The sequence below is a fragment of the Erythrolamprus reginae genome, chromosome 1 (genome assembly GCF_031021105.1).
Source record: "Erythrolamprus reginae isolate rEryReg1 chromosome 1, rEryReg1.hap1, whole genome shotgun sequence".
NCBI classification, from domain to species: Eukaryota; Metazoa; Chordata; class Lepidosauria; order Squamata; family Dipsadidae; genus Erythrolamprus; species Erythrolamprus reginae.
Window position 1 is genome coordinate 267,364,543 of NC_091950.1, and position 18,729 is coordinate 267,383,271.

The window sequence follows — 18,729 nt, forward strand, 5'->3', positions numbered from 1 at the left end:
CGATTAGCAGCCAAAAATCTATAATAGACATCCCAAATCATCCAGGAAGCAATGTTTTTGTTGTCCACTGTTGAACCCTGCCCACGAGTTAGAATCTATTTCACCAACTTCCTCTAAGTTGTGAAGTATCATTTCCTTCTCAAGTATCTCTTGTATAATGTGGCAACCTCAAAAGAGAAGTATTATCTCTCCTTACAAGCATGGTTTTCAGGAAGTGCAACATCAGGTTTACTTTTGTGCATGTTCTTCTAGAACTATTTAAACCAAGCAGTAATAATGCTGAAGTGAAAACTTTGGGGCAGAGGAATGGAGAAAAACTTTCTCAGGCAGTTCTCTGAACTCAGATCCACTCCTCAAGTTCGCATTTAACACTTCTCCATTTGTTTCTGCTTTGAAGACTGCTGTAGTTAGTTGGGTGCAATTTGTGTTGCTTCAGTGGCGAAACCCAATTATTATTTTTTTGCTACTGGTTCTATGGATGTGGCTTGTTGGGCATGGTGTGGCTCAGTGAGCGTGGCAGGGGAAGGATACTGCAAATTCCCTATTCCCTTCCCACTCCTTAGGGAAGGATATTGCAAAGACTCCATTAGTACCCCACTCTGGGGCCAGCCAGAGGTGTTATTTGCCAGTTCTCCAAACTACGCAAACTTTCTGCTACCAATTCGCTGAACTATTCAAAATTTCCACTACTGGTTCTCCAGAACCTGTCAGAACTTGTTGGATTTCATCCCTGTGTTGCTTTGCTTAATTTTCTCATAGGAATAACCTATGGGACAGAGCTGTTTAAACTGGAAAACAATTGCCTGATGAGATTAATCAGAAGGCCTCATTTAATCTAACTTCTCATCCCCATGCAGTTGCAGATAAAGTGATTTAGCACGCTGATATCTGCTGACCAGAGGATACCGACAACATTTTCTATTTTGAAAAAATCAACCCCCTATTGTTTGTGGCTCTTCTCCTTCCCTAGTTGTGGTTCATTTACCACTTGTTGTTTTCTAGGGACAACTTAGAATGTGGGAAGCAGCTATTATTTATTTAATCCATCCATAGTAACTTCCACTTCTTTTCTATCAACAAATAAGAGGCTGTAGAAGGGCATTGAAAGAAGCATGTTGAAAATTAAAAAGCAAAATTAAATAAGTAGATAGTGTTCCTTCTACAATATGTTTCCCTATAACATTAGTAAACTAATAGTTTCATCACAGCCTCATCATCATGTGACTGGTCTTCTCCACATTTGATTGGAAGTTCTCTGTTTTACTGTCCATCTTTTTAATAGTCCGCTTGGCAGAGAGTGAGCCTGTTCTGTTTCTATAGTTTGAAAGTGCCACACTGAGAAGAACCCCAAGATGCTTTGAACATCATTTGGACCTCATTGCTCCAGATAATCTAACTCTGCTGAGCCAACATGCTTCCTGAGCAGTTTAATGAGGCTTTTCCCAACATGGAGTGAGGGTGAATTTATAAGAGCTAAGCAGATAGCACAGATAATATTCACACTGGCTGAAAAGTCCTCCATCTACCCCAATTCTTTAAGAATATCAATTGAAGTTTTCTACTTTAATACAAGCAGTACTGGAAAGAAAACAGAACCAATATATACAGGGGTGGGCTGGTGCCCGGACAGAGGGTAATGCAATGGAGTAGCCAAAATGGAGCTCCAACCCAGAGCACCCAATTTGCTCTGAAAGATGAAAGAAAACGCAGGGCATCCTGCATAAGCCACGCCCACACTGTGGTAGTAAAAATTTTGGTAAACTTTTACTGAATATATATATATCCTCATCATCACTTAGCAAATGTCAGGGCCCGCTCACCTTAGAACTGTGAAGCATGCTGATTGATTTGATTTGATTTGATTTGATTTGATTTGATTTGATTTGATTTGATTTGATTTGATTTGATTTGATTTGATTTGATTTGATTTGATTTGATTTGATTTGATTTGATTTGATTTGATTTGATTTGATTTGATTTGATTTGATTTGATTTGATTTGATTTGATTTGATTTGATTTGATTTGATTTGATTTGATTTGATTTGATTTGATCTGATCTGATTTGATTTGATTTGATTTGTATGCCACCCCTCTCCATAGACTCGGGGCGGCTAACAACAGTGATAAAAAACAGCATGTAACAATCAAATATTAAAACAACTAAAAGAAACCCTAATTATAAAACCAAACATACATACATACAAACATACCATGCATAAATTGTAAAGGCCTAGGGGGAAAGAGTATCTCAGTTCCCCCATGCCTGATGACAGAGGTGGGTTTTAAGGAGCTTATGAAAGTCGAGGAGTTTGGGGGCAATTCTAATCTCTGGGGGGAGTTGGTTCCAGAGGGCCGGGGCTGCCACAGAGAAGGCTCTTCCCCTGGGTCCCGCCAAACAACATTGTTTAGTTGACGGGACCCGGAGAAGGCCCACTCTGTGGGACCTAACTGGTCGCTGGGATTCATGCAGCAGAAGGTGGTCCCGGAGGTAATCTGGTCCCACCTTCATACCAGGACCACCTTCAATCAGCCTCCATTAAGTCTCTTCTCAATGGTAGCCTCACTCACAAGCATCTTCCTATGCAATCATACCTAGCAATTGCAGCACACCTCCCACAAATGAATCAAAAGTTCACTAGGGTTAAACTGGTTGCCAACATTTGGGGTTTTATTCTTATTTATTTGTTATAGTTATATCCTGATTTTTCTCCCTGAGCATGAGGGACAATAAGTGCACGATGCTTTGTCTTCCATTTTGCCTGCAATGATAAACCTGTGAGGTAATGTGACAGGCCTAAAGTCATGCCTTATGTTTCCATGGCTAAGGATGGACATCAATCTGAATAATAGAATAACAGAGTTGGAAGGACCTTGGAGGTCTTTAGTTCAACTCCCTGTTCAAGGAGGACACCCTATAGCAGTGGTTCTAAACCTTTCTAATGCCACAACCACTTAATACAGTGCCTCATGTTGTGGTGACCCCCACCCATAATTCTAGCACCATTCTCCCAACAGAGCTTTAAGCTAATTGGCAGGAATCTCAGAGGGACACCCCCACTGTAAAAGCCTGATTGGTCGGGTTGTAAAGATATGTTCCAAGGCACCAGGATAGAAGCTTTAGTTCCAAACATCATGGGAAATATATCTTTTCCCATGGTCTTAGGTGACCCCTGTGAAATGGTCATTCGACCCACAAAGGGATCCTGACCCCCAGGTTGAGAACCACTGCCATGTAGCATTCCCGACAAATGGCTATCCAATCTCTTCTTTTTTAAAACACCCAGTTTTGGAACACCCACAGCTTGGAGGCAGAAATCAGGATCATCCTGATCTGAATCTAACATCTTAACTACTACATGGGTTTTCTTTGGATTGGAGGCTTGTTACTGCTCATCCTGTATGCTAAGAAGAGTTGGAAGCAACAGAGATCTCAATATTAAGAGAGCCATTGACAGCATTGAGTCACTAAGACACCAATCATTGGGGGAGATTTTGAAGGAGAGTTAAATTATACCTATATTCTAAAGGTATATATGCTTGAAACAGACACAGTTTAATTATCCAATGTCTATGGAGATTCTCAGTCAGCCAGGTCATGGCTGTCCCAAAGATGCTTTTTCAAGAGGCAACTGGACTTCTTTGTTTTTCTTTGTTTTTCTTTGAAGATGTTTCACTTCTCATCCAAGAAGCACCCTATAGCACCCTTCTTCAGCTCCAGGAAGCAAAACGCCTTCAAAGAAAAAACAGAAAGTCCAGTTGCCTCTTGAAAAAGCACATTTGGGATTAATTATCCAATCTAGCTGGAAAAAGCAGCCTGCCCGAGCTCCGGCCAGGTGCCAGCTCTCTTGTGCAACAGGAGAGAGAGATGCCTATGATGCAGGAGAGCACAGAGCAGGCCGCGTGGCCAGAGCTCGGGGCATCCCGGATATCTTGCATGCATGTGTCCTTGTGTGAGATTCGGCGTGTGCAGGGGATAGGGGCATGGTCCCAGCCCGTTCTGGCAAGACCAGGAATGGTAGCCCGCCCCTGCAAGTATGTCAAGGTTCCAGGTAACATCTGAGCTAAATCAGAGTCAAAGTACTCAAAGTTCCAATTTATTTCCAGAGCCATCCCGACACCTACACAGGGAATCCTGGATCTGAGTTTCCTACTCAGATGAAAGATCACATCTCTTGTCCCCCACCCACAAACTTGTCACATTGCCCACTCAGATTGTGCCAGGGTGGCCAGCCCTTCCTTCACTTCTGGCCCTGATGGGTGAGCAGAAGGTGTCCTTGAACCACTTGAAAGAATGCTTTACGGCTGCATCCTGAAATCTCCTCTCCCAAGTTCCCATAAACATCAGGTCATCTATAGATAATGTGGCAAGCCATTAATTTATCCCCAACTTCTGCACTGGGTTGACAACATGACTGGATGGTGATGTCAGGTGAGGGCAGTGAAGGGCTACCAATCTTTTTACTACCACACTGTGGGTGTGGCTTATGCATTTTCTTTCAACATCTTTCAGTGCAAATTGGGTGCTTTGGGGTGGAACTCCATTTTTGCTATCCCACTGTGTCCCCCCCCCCCATCCAGGCAGCAGCCCACCCCTGGGTGAGGGTCACCAAGTGAAGATGTGGTTGATGCTATTGTTGGCTAGTCACAGGATATCACCTAGCCCAGTGAGAAAATGTTCAGAAGCTAAAGAGTAAGCCCAGAGATCAACACCTAGCACTCGACCTTCAAATATTTTCAATGTGATACACCTTTTATTCAATGTCTTATTTGTGCTTGGCCTCAGGACCGCAGTAAGTACAGCTGAATTTGCATGATCCAGAGATCTGTCAGCCTGAAGAGTCTCAGCAACACAGGTTCAAACACTTCATTCTTGTCACAAGAGAGTCACTACCAGTGTTCCCTCTAATTTTTTTTTGGGGTGGGCGGAAAAGTATACTGTCTGAGCGGCAGTCCCTTCGGGACTGGGCAGCACAGAAATAATAAATGAATGAATGAATGAATGAATGAATGAACGAACGAACGAACGAACGAACGAACGAACGAACGAACGAACGAACGAACGAACGAACAAACAAACAAACAAACAAACAAACAAACAAACAAACAAACAAACAAACAAACAAACAAACAAATAAAAAACTCATCCTGTTTTGCCTCAGAGAATTTCATAATAAAATACTGTACTGTGTGTCTATAACAGTGAGCTCATAATAGGGCAACTCTATCAATATCAAAATGCCACTTAAATAGTTGAGCTAGTTTCAAACTAGATTTTGATTTTCTTTCTCTCTTCCTTACTCCCATTCTTTTTCTTTCTCTTTTCCTTCCTCTCTTTTTTCTATCTGTTTCTCTCTCTTCCTCTCTTCCTCTCTCTCTCCTTCCCTCTCACTCTTTCCCTCTCGGCTTCTGGGCAGGTTTGGAAAACTGAGTTGATGATGATTTTTAAGTGAGCGATTGCTCACTGCTCAGCTTAGAGGGAACTATGGTCACTACTCTTCCACAATTTGTGGTTGAAGACCCCCCCCACACATGTATGACGTCCATCATCAGGCCTCTTTAATTTTTTTCCACCCCTTTTGTGAAGCTGCAGCTTGTTCATAAACAATGCTGAAAACTATTTGCCTCCTATTCCAGCCAAGGCACAGACAGCTATTCACTATGCCAAAATCCCTCACCAGGGGCTGAATAGCCAAGCCTTATCATAAGCAAATCAGCATTCAGGAAACTGTCACATCTATCACCCGTCCAAAATGCAGCGCTCCAGGGAGACTCCCCACACTACCAGGAGCCTGTAGCACACTCCTAAAAAGAACAGCTCCACATTTCAGGAAGTAACACATTACCGAGTGATTTGCCCATTAAGATTTATGCCTGAAATAGAGGAGTTAGAACCATGGGCATCTGTAGACTTTTCATCAGCTGATTAAGTTTGACAGATGAAGTCAGTCCCTGACCTTTCTGTGGCTGAGAAAATGGAAGAGAAAGAGAGGGAGGGAGAGAGGGAGAGGGGGGGAGAGAGAGAGAGAGATGGCCTCTCTTTCACCTTTTCATTCAATTGTCCATTTCCTGGGGAAAGAAAGGAAAGATGCAGCTTGCAGCTGAATTTGGGGGCAGATACCTTGCAACAAACCATGGAGGTCTCAGTCAGCGGGGGAGATAATAGGGTAATTGATCTGCTTCTGGGGTGGCCCATCAATTTTCAACTGGGAAAAAAAATGGTCTGGCAAGTAAATATTGATATTGCAGAAAGTTAGCACCCACCCTCTTCTAGGAAAATGGGATATTCTAGGAAATATTAAAAATAGAATATTTCCCCTAAAAGAGAAATAGGAATCTTAAGACAGAAACTCTCTGCCCCCAGCAGATACTTTGGTTAGCTACAAGACAAAGGACTGGGCCAGCTTATCTACAACACAAAAGATGATCAGCTCCAGGGTGATAGGATTAGCCCTCACTCAAGATCCAAACTGGGACAAAGCCATTAAGCCATAATAGGAATTGCCCAAAGCCCCTTCATAACAACATCACCCAGCAAGATTCAACCTGGCCCCATGGCAGTCTGACAACCAACCAGAATACATTTCTTACACAGGAAGCTTCAAGGCAAGGCCCAAGAGAGGGTCTAAATCTATCCGCCTCTCTCACCCACGTGCTCATTTTGCCCAGGACTTCAAACCATGTCTTGGTGGCGCAGTGTTTAGAGTGCAGTACTGCAAGCTACTTCTGCTGATCACCAGCTGCCAGCAGTTTGGCAGATTGAATCTCAGCAGGTTTAAGGTTGACTCAGCCTTCCATCCTTCCAAGGTCGGTAAAGTACGGATCCAGATTGTTGGAGGCCAATATGCTTACTCTCTGTAAAGCGCTTAGAGAGGACAGTAAAGCACTGTCAAGCAGTATATAAATCTAAATGCTATTGCTAGGTGGTCCTGTCCACCATTAAACCATCTTTCCAAACAGCCTCCATGTTTGCAGTGTCTTTGTCCCCACTTGGAACTGAATCTGAATGGATATTTCTTCCAATCTCATTGGAGATTTGGAATGTATCAATATGTACTTGCCAGTCCCTTTATTACTGTGGATGTGCCAACCACGTCTGCTGGAAGTTTGTTCCAAGCATCTATACACAATACACAATGTACACATGAATCTAATTATGTTAAAAAAACACATGCAAAATTAATTTAAAAAATCTAAAACCCCTCATACAATCATTCACATTCATCTAAGTCAATCATTCATATCGGCCGGGGACAATCTCGTAATTCATGGTCTCCATGCCCACCGGCAGAGGTAGGTTTTCAAAGCTTTACAAAAGAAAGCTTTGAAGGACTTTGAAGTGGGGAAAAAGACACTGGATTCATGGAAGTTGCTTGGAAAGAAGGTTTAATGGAGGACAGGAGCACATGGCATGAGCTCCTGAACTGAAAAGATGAATCACATGCTTTCAGATGTTGGGTGAAGAGAAGGGGGGCGAAAAGATACTGAGTCCCTTGGTTTTATGACCTCTGTTGGGCCTCACCTCTTGGTTTCTTGTTCTTGTGTATATAATGCACTCTGATTGGTTGTCAGACTCCCATGGGGCCATGCAGGGATAACTTTATAGGCTGTCTTGAGTCCAAGCTTGCTGGCTGATTCCCAGGTCTCATGTGGTATAATGAAAGGGCTTTGGGCAATTCCTAATATGGCTGTCTAAAGGAGGTAGGCCTTTGTTATGTAGAATAGACTGGTCCAGGCTATTAACAAAAGGCGGGGATGAGTGAGCTGGGCTGTTCCTTGATGACACATTGACAAAGGTGGGGGCTACAAAGGCTGAGTCTGTTTCCTGCCTAAAAACACATTTCTCTGGGGTTGTTCTATATAATATTCAGCCTTTTAAATATTTCATAGGATAATTCGTTTTTCTAGGAGAGGGGTAGGTGGTAAATTCCTTCAATAGAAAGCTCTCTTCCTGGACCCCATCAGTCAGAATTCTTTGATTAATGGGGTCTGCAACATACCTTCCCTGCCTGACTGGGTGGGATTGGTTGATGTAATGGGACACAGACAGTGCTATAGGAATGGCTGTTAACAACTAGAGAGAAATACATACCCAGGCATGCCCAGGGAGTAGAAATGGTAAACTAGATGCCTTCCCCCCCATTCACACACAAAATATGCACTGTATTATGAAAGAAAGTTTTCTGGCTTAAGAGGCATTACCTTTGGGCTTCACCAAACATTAGAAGCTCGTAATAGTCACAAAATGAGGTCCTTGTTGGGCACAGAAGCAGCCCACATGCACCTCTGGAAAGCTTTAATGCAAGCCCGACTTGGTGAGTTAGCACACCTGCTCTGATGTTTGGATTGCTTTTGATTTATTATGAATCCAGGAGAGATTGATGGTCGTATTATGTATGTCTTTGGGTTAAAAATGATTTTGAAAAATCCCTTATTGCATCGCACATATAAACACTTGGGGGGGGGGAAGAATATGTTATTTAGAAAATCCAGCCTCCCCTTTCTCCTTCTGACCCTCTTCCTGTTTTTTTTTTCCTTGCTGGACATTCTACTGTAACTTATTTATTCTTTTTCAAATATTAGAAATATTTGGATGGCCTAATTTCTTGAGACTTCTCCTTATATCAAGACATCTTGGATGTCCTCTGACATATAGCCAGTAGTGGGTTCTAAATCCTGTTGCTACTATTTGTGCATGACACTTCTGGGCATGTGCAAAAGCATCCTGGGTAGGTGGGTGGAGCCTTCAGCCACTGCCACTACCGGTTCGCTACTGGTTCACCGCTATCAGTTTGCTACTACCAGTTCACTACCAGGCCGAACCAGGAGCAACCCACCATAAAGCCCAAGATACCATCTGTCCTTCTTCTTAGACCAGTGGTTCCCAAGCTTTTTTTGGCCATGCCCCACCTAAGCATCTTTAAAATCCTGAGGCCTCCTCCCCCCCTCCCCCGACATATAATTATTATTATTCATAGGAAGCCTAAAAGGCCATTAACTAGTTTAAACAAGTTTCCAATTGCCCCCATTAAAAATGAAATTGGGCCCCACTTTGGGAACCAGAGTCTTAGACCCTTTCATAATACTTTTCTGGGAATTTTTTCTGGCAAATAAACATATTTTCTGGAAAATTCTACACATTTTAAGGCAGTGACTTCCTCATGAACTGTCTGCTGAGATTAGTGGCTGACTGCAATCTGTTGCAGCTATGAAACATCTTCAGAGTACATAGGCCTTACTTGCATATTCATTGCAACCCATTAATTAGCAAAGTTGATTATCTTTGAAACTATTCTTGAAAATGAGGATTATCAGTCCATCCATTCAACAAGAAGTCTCACAGTGACTTCTTTATTCTAAATACATTTTTTTCCCCTTTTCTGGCCACTGTCATTTATCTCTTCCTTTTACCTTGTCACCTACTTAATTCCACTAGAGGCAATTCTAACAACTAGTCTAATAATCCTTGCTAACAATGCAGAATGCTATTAGCATAATAAGCATTTCCCATCTGCACAAATGAGACTGTTCCTCATCAATCTGGAAAAGTAACTACTGTACATAAAAATAGCAGGAAACCATTAAAAAGATAATCAAATGCCACCATCAAAGATGTCCATTGAGTGGATATATGTGTCTCTATGAATGAGAATGTGTTTCTGTTTACCAGCTAAGGAGGAAATTAAGATCCTATCCCTAAGGACTGCAAGTTTACATTGTTTGAAACAAATATAGAAATAAAATAATGAAAATGGGTAAGATGCAATTTATTCCATTTCTGATCGTGTAAATTTGCTACTTCATAGCTTTAAACCTTTCAGAAGGCCACTCCACATGGAAAATATGTATAATATAGTATCCACTTAGGTTTAAAAAAACAAAAAAATTTAGTACAGAGCTTTCCTATTCGAAGGTTAATCCATGCAACTGATTGGTGGAAACGATATCTGCCTTTCAATACAGTGATCCCTCGATTTTCGCGATCTCGATCTTTGCGAAACGCTATATCGCAATTTTTCAAAAAATATTAATTAAAAAATACTCCACGGTTTTTTTTGCTATACCGCGGTTTTTCCCACCCGATGACGTCACTCTCTTCCTTTCTCATCTTTCTTTCTCTCTCTCTTTCTCTATCTTGCTTCTTCCTCTCTCACACTCTCTTCCTCCCTCTCTCATCTCTTTCTTTCCTTTTCTCTCTTTCTCTATCTCTCCCCCTCTTGCTCTCTAGCGGCGGGCGGCGGGCGGGCGGGCGGCAGGCGGGCAGCAGCGAGGAGCCAAAGATCGGGGTTTCCCCTTTGCGTGGGCGGCGGGGAAGACCCAGGGAAGGTTTCTTCGGCCGCCCAGCAGCTGATCTGCTCGGCAGCGCGGCAGCAGCGAGGAGCCGAAGATCGGGGTTTCCCCTTTGCGTGGGCGGCGGGGAAACCCTGATCTTCGGCTCCTCGCTGCTGCCGTGCTGCCGAGCAGATCAGCTGCTGGGCGGCTGAAGAAACCTTCCCTGGGTCTTCCCCGCCGCCCACGCAAACTCCACCATCTGCGCATGCGCGGCCATGGAAAAAGGGCGTGCATGCGCAGATGGTGTTTTTACTTCCGCACCACTATATCGCGAAAAATTGAGTATCGCAAGGGGTCTTGGAACGTAACCCTCGCGATACTCGAGGGATCACTGTATTGTACTACTGGAAAAAGGAGATACAGGAACTTGATCTCTACATTCTTAACGCACAAATTCACATTATGCACTCTGCATAATAAGGAAGAGCAAGATCAGGAAAAGATCTAGAGGGTAACTCATATTCCGCAAATCAGAGCTGACCTCTCAATTTTCAGAAAACATTTTCCTCAGTAACATTTCTGTGATTTTCCTTCTTTTCCATCCAAGAAAAATAAAAACACTTCATGGTGACACACCTATGGCATGCATGTCCAAGCTGACATGCCACAATGTTTTGGGTGACACATTAAAGTTTAGGCCAGCATTCACTGACCCCTGTCAACCCTTCTCCAAAACACACCCCATCCTAGTGCAAATTTTGGAGGCTGCGGAGGCTGGACAAGAATGGGCCCTGCTCTCATACACTCTTCAGACCCTCCAGAAGTGGTACAGCAGTCGAGACCATTTAAAAATTGTGCAAGAATGCCAAGCCGGTGGCTTACCACTGGTGGGATTTGCTGCAGGAGATGGGAAAATGCGGCCCCTGGCGTAATTGCCATCTTGTTGGCCGGGATCTTGCGATATTTCGATATTTTTCCAATGCTGTCGCCAGGGACATGGCCTGCCAGCTGCACAGGCTTAGGGCTTCCTTTTCGCCCCTGGCAATGAGCAGGCGAACACCCGGGTGGTGTTCGCTGAAGGTCAAGTGCCCATTTTAAGTGGCCTTGTGGCGTTGCCCATTTTGGGGGCGAAAAGAGCAGGCCCTTTGGCCTCGGCTCCCCCCCTTTTAAGGTGGTTTAGCCGGGTTGGGAATCGGCCCTTGCAGTGGTTTCAGGTGGCCTGCTGCCCTCTTTGGCCTTGCCAGGCCCAGGGGGGTGTTGGAGTTTGGACAGGCCTTTAGGCCTGGTATTAGGGCTTCTAAGCCTTCTCTGTAATTAGGACTGGGTGGTAGCTGGATGCTGCACACAGACACATACACACAGGAGGGTGGGGGTTTCCTTTAGGCAGTTTGTCTGTAGTGGAAGTAGTGAATAGGGTACCTAGCTAGGCATGGCCCCTAATTAGCAACCAGCCATGCCTCTCACCCCAGAGCTGGCGGCCAGGCTGTGCAGGGTTTTCTGACCCTCGGTCAGGGCTCGGCTAAATATTGAGGAGGCCCAGAATAGGGCCAGGAGGGTGGGGAGGGGTAGGCCCCATGACACACCGGTGGGTGACTCATCTTTATTTGCTCATTCCTGGTCTCGGGTTATCGAGCGCCTGGACGGGTTGGAGGCGTGGCTCCTTTGGGTCCGGAGGCTCTCGGCACGAGTGACACGGAGGGCCAGATGGGGCAGGCTTTGCCTCTTGCATCGGCATCTGGAGCACTCTCTGCGGGATCTTCTTCGGGGACACCTGGAGCCATGGTGTCAGGTGAGACAGTCTTGCAGACTCACTATACACGATCATCCCATGTCTTTCCCCGCATCTTGAAAGTTAGGAGGAAGCTGCACCTGTTGTCACCTGAGACCAGACCAGAAGACAGGGCCCACCCAGGGACGCCAAACACAGGAAGGAATGGGAGATAAGATGGTTTGTAACAGTGCAACCCCTATTCTTAGGGGAGGCCGCCTGTCAGGCACAAGGTTAATATGTGAATTCAAAGGCTGGCCTGACACAGTTTTGGTAGTAAAAAAACAACAACACCACACACAGGGGAATGAGAGAGTGAGAGATTATGCCACATAGCGCACATTCCTTCACGCAGAATCCAAAGTAACAACACAGGAAGGAATTAGAAATCCCTGCATTGGATTTGTCCTCATGATTGCCCTTGTGGGTGTGGGGATGGGAGATGAGCTTTTGACCTGGATCTTAAGGGACCTTAAGTTGGAATGAAGCATGCTAAATCCAAATTGGCTTTGTTAATAAATGTGACTCTACGCTAAAGAAATAAGATGTGGAAGTTCATTTATTCTCTCAGGTTCTTTTGGTTCACTGACAGCTGCTCTGTATCTTGCTCCATGTTCGAGAGCTTTAGCACCTTTCTGGAATGGGCTCTTAGGAGGCGATCCGGGTCCAGTTCGGTAATTCACTACCTTGATGATTTCCTGATGGTTGGGCCTGCACATTCTTAGCAGTGTTTGGCTCTGATGTCGGCCTTTGGAGCCCTTTGCGCTCAGTTGGGAGTTCCTTTGGCCCCTGAAAAGACCGAAGGCCCTGCCACCAGGATTACCTTTCTAGGTATCGAATTAGATTCTGTGGCGCAATCCTGTAGATTGCCATTAGAGAAGCTTTTAAAGATTCAAGGTAGGATGGATCAGGTTCTAGCGAGCTGTAAAGTCACCCTCCGCCAACTCCAGGAATTGGCTGGGTCGCTTAATTTCTTCCACGGATTTCTTGGAGGGATGACATCTCCCCGAGGGCCATTCATAGGGTCAGGTGTAAGGTCAATAAGGCCATTGGCAAGCTGGTTAGAGAGTTGGGTGGGGTAGTAATTTTCCATCCCACCATTACCATTGATCAGCCATGGCTTTATCATGCCGACGGCGTTTACTGTCAGAATAGGGGAATGCCATCTTTTTACAGGACCTGCAGAGGTCCCTGCGTGAGCTGATGCAGGTAGGGGGGAGTCAGGGGGCCAAGATAGAGATCTGCCCCCCCCCCTCCTTGGCAGGTTAGGGGCAGACACACCAAGCCTTCCAAATTTGCCACCACTGACATAATCTATCTACATTCTCTCTCTTGACTGTTTCTGAACCTCATTTTCTTGCTACAATATTCCAAACCATTCTTAATTTCAAAACAATGCAGAAGATGAAAAATGGCGCCCAGATTAGCTTTCTTTATATGTTTTATCCTCTAGTCCCCTAATTTCTTGTTGCTCTTCACTGCACTCTTTCCAGAATCTAAACATCATTTTTTATAATGTGGTGATCAAAACTGGGTGTAGTATTCCATGTATGGTCTTACTAAGGTTGTATATACTGTATTTTGTTCCCTTGGAGCTTTTTCTCTGTTTCGTTCTGTTTTGTTCCAACATTGTCTATCTTGGTTCTCCAGATTATGCTGAATTACAACTCCTATTATCTCTGCTGCACGAGCCACAAGATTGGCTTAAATTTTGAGGCTACCGCTTCAGAAATTCTTATTCTTTAGATCACTCTGCAAAGCCAACATTACAGTTCAGGCAATAAATAATTGGCATAATAAAATAAGGAAGTCTCCCAAATAACTATGTAGCTACTTTTGAATTTACACTGCATCCTAATTAGTTTTCAGTGCTTTTGCTAACCTGTATTTTATGTACTTCTAGCGCATCACATAATTTTAGATTTCATTATTATAATTAACATGCACAGATATCATTTAATTAAGCTATTTAAAATGCAGTTGCCTAGGTTCCGAGTCCTATGCTTAGGTTAGTTTCAGTCAACATGTTAGCACAAAGTTGCAATGAAACAGTGGACCTCTGTGCTTTAAAAACATGTGGGTTTTTTTGTGATCCAAGAATGTCATAAACCAATCACTTAATAAAAACTGGAAAACATAGCCTTGGATTCTTTCACAGTTTAGAAGTTTCATAAAGTATTTATCATCCACAATTTCCCCCCATATAAAACTAGATGACATACACAAAGAGAGTCGCCTCCATTTATAGCCTAAGTTTAAAAAGCTGAAAAAGCTCCAAAATTCAAGTATATACAGCACTGTCCTGTAGCCTTACATGGCTATGTTGAAACTGCTGTATATTCTGTTCCCGACAAGTTTATTTCTCCACTAAGCACTGTATTATCAAAAAGCACCACTGACATACAAAGCTTCAGTGCCATATGTTTGAATCCAGATTCATAATTCAAAAGGATTCAGTCGGTGTATCTCTTAGAAAAAAATTATCCTACGTTCTTTTTACAGAAAAGACAGAAAAATAAACAGTATTCTAAGAACCGTGATAGCTGTGCTAATCCATTCAGAGAAAAATATCAAGGCAAACATACAAAGGTACAGTGTTTATGCTATCATTGTCTTGCTGTTCATTATCCCTCATGTTATCAAAAAAGTTAATTAGAAGGAAGATTAATTAAAAGATAAAAGATTTTTAAATTATCACTTGAGTGCAGTGTAAGTCTATCCACTTTATGATTTCCATGCTAATAATTTAGGAGCTGAAGAATAAAAAGTAACCAAATGTTCTTACGGATGTGTTGAACCGTAACTATTAAAACTTCAAAGCCCTCTTATAACACACTGAAAAATAATTCTAATGACTTGTGACTTTTAAATAAAGGTTCTAGAACTTGCTTTAGATATTAATCTAATCTGGAATAAAATGTAACAGATTTTCTGTAAATTGATAAAATCACTGTCAACTATCCAACAGGTTCTTCTGTATCCTTGAGTAATACAAGACACAAATTAGCATATTTTACATTTTGACAATATGTTGTGAATGCTTCATAAAAATGACTTGTAGGCATTGTCTTGCCCACTCGTAATATGGCTGCCACAACAGGTTTAAAATCACAATAATCTTTAACAAGGTAAAAAGTGCAGCCTGAAGGCCAAGAAAGTCACATTGGTATTTACAGGTGTTATATTAGGGATGGCAAAGCTAGATAATTTTAACCTGTTTCTTCAGTGCTATAAACTAAAAGTTTTGGTAACTGCTAGAAAGGGTGATATATTTCCTCAATACTTTCTGAAGTAGAATTGATTTAATTTTGCATGAGAGACGGAGTAACGACACGGACACAAGAGCTGGATTTAAACTGGGTCATTTTTATTAATAATAAATTAGCATAATTTATTTAATTAAATTAGCATAAATTAGCATAAATCAACATGCTTAACTATGACCCAAAACAGTGGACCTGCAGGGTCAAACAAATACTTCCGGGGCGGAAATGACGTAACAATAAACATTCCTGGGCAACTATGGGCGTAGCTCGATGCTAGTCCAGGTGAGGGACCTCTCCCTCACCTGAGACCCTGCCATGCTCTTGCATGAGGGGGGTCCCGCCGGCTCACCCCTACCCGGGGACTTCAATGTGCGGGACCCAAAGACAGGTTCCCCCCAACTGCTCAGGTAGCACCCCACCATGAGCTTGGAGAGAACCTGTCAATCATCCCCAAAGATGCCCAAGGGAGAATGCGCAGTTGGTAAACCACCACCCTGATTTCCACCCCTAACCTGCCTACCCAAATGACCAAAGGTAAGCCAATCAGCCTAAAAGGTGCAAGCACCCCCTAACCGCCCATCCATCTCCCCAGTGTGGAATGGGCGAAAAAACGGCCCGGCCTAAGGGGCGAAGCCGCAAAAAATTCCCATTCGGCCCCCCTAGGGGCGACCCAAGGTAGTACACTGCAAAATAGGGAGGGCGGGTGGGTGTCTGCTCTGCTGCTGAGATCCGGGCGGAAGGCTTGGCCCAGGGCCTGCAGGCCCTTAAATAGGGCCAGCAAGCCCCACCCGGACTCTGCAGCATGTCAGGCCACGTGGGCCTGACTTTCGGCCGAAATCTCGTCTTGCGAGATTTCGGCCGAAAAACAAGATGGCGGCTGCCATGGGGAGTCCGGTGTCTCCCCCGACCCTCCTGCAAACGCTGCCGGCGGGTAAGTCCGCCGGCGCTATTTCCAGAAGGTAACCAAATCTATCTTCCATGTCACTTCAAAGAAACCTTATCAGAAAACAGTAGCTATTCATCAAATACCAACTTGATAAGTACTAAGATAGACAGTTCTTAAAATAGTTAAATTAGGCTGACTGTTCTTTATCCCTGCAAAGTTGTTCACATTTTTATATTGTGAGTATGTCAATTATATGATTTTTAGAAGTAGGATAGCTAAATAAAAACTAATATTATCTATAACTGCCCTAGTTAAATACAGGACCATAACGTTTTCTGAGGATTGAAAGCAAAACTCCTTAAACTGTGAAACTATAAAATCATTTACTGTCTGGGACGAATATTTTATGAAGAGCTCCCTATAAAACATTTGGCTTCATTTTCTCTCACGCCCAATTTTTATTATTTAAGTCACATTGTTTTCCCTTTCCCTTTCTACCAATATGCCATTCTAGTTAGCATTCTAAAATAGAAAGCCTGTGGCTTAATTTCTAACAGTTTACTTTGCCCTCTCTGCTTTTGACAAGTATTTGGTTTTCCATCTCAAAATAGCTGAGGTTGTACATCAGAAATGTAAAGCTATTTTTCTTCTGCAAACAGCAACTTTAATTTGAACTGCTGGCTGAGTTCACATGGGTTTAACAATGGTTCACTGAGTAAACTGAATCAAACACAATGTTCTCTGTTCGCATGTTGGTCAAAGTGGGCCACAATCTTAGTTTAGTTGAAGTCCTGCTTCAGAGCTGATTTTCCTCTTTAGCTAATGCCATTCTCCTATAGGAAAGTGTAAGATCCCCATGTCTCTATAAAGTTGCCATGTCTCATTTCAATATGGTTCAAATCAATGAGCGTATTTATTAACGGGGTATTTTTTCCTGATAACAGTAATAGGTTGCTACCTGGTACGCACCACACTGTACGCGCATCCAAGTGAGATTTGGCTTCTGCACATGCACAGGAAGCAAAATATCATGAGAGGATGTGTACGCGTTTGAGATTTTGGTGATTTTTGATGATTTTTTTTGCTTCCGCGCATGCGGGAAGCCAAAAAATTGCTGAAATCTTTCACGGCAATGTGCATCCTCCTGCAAGATTTCACTTCCTGCACATGTGCAGAAGTGAAATCTCGCTCAGACATATGCATGTGCCCACCAGACCCACTTGCGTGCCCACCAGTCACACGGTAAGTAGGAACCCCCGCCTGAACTACTGAGATAATTTCCTCGAGTTCTTTTCCTTGAATAGAAATCTTCCAACCACTTTATTCCATTCCATTCCAACCCATCCATTTCTTCTGTGAAAAGTAGTATATCCAAATACAGTGGTACCTCATCATACAAACTTAATTGGTTCCAGGAGGAGGTTCGTAAGGTGAAAAGTTCGTAAGATGAAACAATGTTTCCCATAGGAATCAATGTAAAAGCAAATAATGTGTGCAAATCCTTCAGGAAAATCCCAAACTTTAGAAGGGAGGCGAACAGAGGGCAGGGAGGAGCAGCTAAAGGGGGCAGGTGGAAGAAGCAAGGCTAGGCTAAAGGGTGAGTGGGAAGGAAGAAAGGCAAGGGGGGCACCCCTCCCTTTTCTTTTTTCAAAAGACACCGTTTCAGTTCCTTTGCAAGCACATTGTTCTCTGCAAAAAATTTCCTCCCCCAAGCTGCCCCTCCCTCCTCCCTTTTCTTTATTAAAAAGACATCCTTTCAGTGCCTTTGCAAGCATGTTGTTCTCTGCAAAATGTTTCCTACTCCAAGCTGCCCCTCCCTTTTCTTTCTTCAAAAAAGGGGGAAAAAAGAAACCCCTTCATCCCAGCAGCAGCTGCTTGGGTTCGTAAGGTGAAAATAGTTTGGAAGAAGAGGCAAAAAAATCTTAAACACCGGGTTCGTATCTTGAAAAGTTTGTTAGAAGAGGTGTTCGTAAGTGTTCTGTCTGGGTGCCCCCAGACTTCAACACCAACTGGAAAAAGCAGCCAGACACGCTGGTAAAAGCAAAAGCACTTTATAGTTTGAAAAATAAACACAGAGAAAAACCTGTTCTTCCCAACAGGCAGGCTATGAGACTTCACAGCAGAGTCCTGATGGCCAGACAATACAGCAGACTTCTTGCTGGCACACCCACCACTGTAGAGAATAAGACCCACACCTTTCCCCCCCAAGGTTTCAGTATTCAAAGTCACAAACCAGAATTCCAAGACGCCAAAGATCACAGCCAGGTCCCAGGACTCCCAAAGATAATACTCCACAAGCCAGGAAGGGTGGGTCTGCCTTTTCAGCCTTTCCAGAGAGCACCACACCCAAACCCAGCTGTTGCCTCTTTAGTGCTGAAAGTACCTGGCTAATTGTCCCCTTCATTGTGTTGCTCTTCTCTGCCGGAGATCGATTATTGCTTGTGCATTTTCATCTAAGGAATCCAGGCTGCTTGCTGGGGAGAGCTCCCCCTCGGGGGACTCTGGCTGTTCACCCTCTCCCTCAGCCTGAGATTCCTCC